This window comes from Schistocerca piceifrons, unplaced genomic scaffold (assembly GCF_021461385.2).
Source record: "Schistocerca piceifrons isolate TAMUIC-IGC-003096 unplaced genomic scaffold, iqSchPice1.1 HiC_scaffold_939, whole genome shotgun sequence".
Lineage (NCBI taxonomy): Eukaryota > Metazoa > Arthropoda > Insecta > Orthoptera > Acrididae > Schistocerca > Schistocerca piceifrons.
Window position 1 is genome coordinate 210,001 of NW_025729211.1, and position 2,500 is coordinate 212,500.

General features: G+C 58.0%; 1 non-coding gene across 1 annotated transcript in view; it reads left to right on the forward strand.

Annotated features, from left to right (window-relative positions):
- The first annotated feature begins 2,022 nt into the window (after positions 1–2,022).
- LOC124772441 overlaps positions 2,023–2,500 on the forward strand; it is a 1,909-nt gene continuing 1,431 nt past the window's right edge. The window contains exon 1 of the ribosomal RNA XR_007014027.1: positions 2,023–2,500. This exon is cut by the window's right edge and continues 1,431 nt beyond it. This is a non-coding gene — a ribosomal RNA (small subunit ribosomal RNA).

A 2,500-nucleotide genomic window follows, 5' to 3' on the forward strand; every position in this document is an offset into this window, starting at 1 on the left:
CATGTTGTGCCTTAACCTAACCCATGTTGTGCCTTAACCTAACCCATGTCGTGCCTTAACCTAACCCATGTCGTGCCTTAACCTAACCCATGTCGTGCCTTAACCTAACCCATGTCGTGCCTTAACCTAACCCATGTCGTGCCTTAACCTAACCCATGTCGTGCCTTAACCTAACCCACGTCGTGCCTTAACCTAACCCACGTTGTCGCCTAACGTAACCCACGTTGTCGCCTAAACCTGCTCTGTAATTGTTATACGACTCGTTCAATTAGTGTAGTGTTGCCCACCCGCAACCCTCGCAATATAGTTCGCTACTCGCACTCCCCGCTCCCCTGTGTATCGCTTCATGTTAAACACCTTGCAAGTCTTGCTCACTTTCCACATGCTCCTGCTGTACACTGTAATGTGGATGGCAGCAGGACGTACATGCCGCCCCTCCCCACGTCCCCACCTTGCCCCCTGCCTTCGCAAGCTGGTTGGTGAGAACTTTGCATGTTCAATGCCCTCCGCATGCGACGTACTCAGGCTACGTTGTGGTGCGGCCTGTGTCAACTGTCCGCTAATGTCGTACGCGTAAACCACAATCTGTACTGCACATTCGTCCTTATGTACTGAATGATACATCGTGGCACATGTGTGACCGTACAACGACTGCGCCCAAAAACGGCGGACCATACAGTGCAAATATTGTGCACGCAGCTACGTGTCGTCTCCCTATGAGAGCTGGATTGCAGTGTGGTACGCCATAGAGACGTGTGGGAGGAACGGACGCCGTGGATGGCGATCAGCATGAGCTGTCTGTTGATGTATTCGGACCTAGTCGTCTCTCCTCACACACCGTGATGGCATGGTGCACCGCGTTCCATATCTGCGACATGCTACAGAGGCCGGTTGACAGTCGTTCGAGCAATGGACATCGCATACGTACGGGGGCCACCTTCCACGTATTGTCTAGGCGTGCACATTTTGTTGCGTGTATGTGGGCAGACGTAGTGTGGCGTGACACCTGACACAGGCATGCAATAATCGTGGAAGTTGCAAATGGCGATGGACGCCTGCGTTTTCTGGTGAAGTTACGCAAATGAACAAATGGTAACCTGTTGTGGTGCGGTTGTTCTCGCTAGGGGTGAATCGGTGATGGCGACGATAGGTTGAGGTACTAACCGGTTGTTCCAGCGATACCCACCATGCCGACGAAACTGAACGGCATCTGGGTGTGAAGCGATACGCGGCGGTGGCTGGGTGGGACCGTCCCCGGCCGGTGAGGGGGCGCCTCCCGGCGTGCTGGCCGCGCGGTGCGTGGGCGCACGCGCTACAGCCGGCTGGTGGGGGCGGCCAGTGGCAGGCGCGCCGGCCGACGGACGCGGCAGGCGTCGCAGCTGCGCGCCGGCGCACCCTGCGCGCGGCGCCGTGCGGCCAAAGTAGGTCCTCGCGGGCCCGGTGCGAAGCGCGGTGGACATCTTCAGTGTGCTGGTCCGATTGAGGACTGTGTGCGTTGAGGATGCGCTGCCGCCCGGCGCTCGGCGCCGCGACACCGTCTGCTGCTCGGTCGCCCCAGCGGTTCTCGCTGGTGGTTTGTATCGCAGCTGTGCGGATGTGTTGGCGCGTGCGCTGTGCTGGGAGAGTTCGCTTCGGCACCCAAGTGGGGCTTTTGTCCTTCTGTGGCGCTGGCGTTGGAGCTGCCGGTCACCGTAGGTGGCGCGTGTTGTCTCCCGCCGGCAATGCCACGACAGCACGCTCCCGGGCCTCTGTCGGCAGCGGCAAGCTCAGTTGGGAGCACGGGTGGTCGCACCGAAAGCGTCTACTCGCCTAACTCCGGGCGATTGCGCCTCTCTCGAACCCGACCAAGTACTTGGGACGGCGCTGCGCGCCGCCGGGACCTGAGAGGGTTTCGAGGTGTATTGTGCAGGGGAGCTCAGCCTCCTCCTGTTTGCAGAATGATTGAGCGGACGCTTGCGTGTTCGCGCGGGCCCCCGGGACACACTCCCGGGCGGCCGGCTGCTCAGCTCTAGTTGACGCAGCTCCCTGGTTGATCCTGCCAGTAGTCATATGCTTGTCTCAAAGATTAAGCCATGCATGTCTCAGTACAAGCCGCATTAAGGTGAAACCGCGAATGGCTCATTAAATCAGTTATGGTTCCTTAGATCGTACCCACGTTACTTGGATAACTGTGGTAATTCTAGAGCTAATACATGCAAACAGAGTCCCGACCAGAGATGGAAGGGACGCTTTTATTAGATCAAAACCAATCGGTCGGCTCGTCCGGTCCGTTTGCCTTGGTGACTCTGAATAACTTTGGGCTGATCGCACGGTCCTCGTACCGGCGACGCATCTTTCAAATGTCTGCCTTATCAACTGTCGATGGTAGGTTCTGCGCCTACCATGGTTGTAACGGGTAACGGGGAATCAGGGTTCGATTCCGGAGAGGGAGCCTGAGAAACGGCTACCACATCCAAGGAAGGCAGCAGGCGCGCAAATTACCCACTCCCGGCACGGGGAG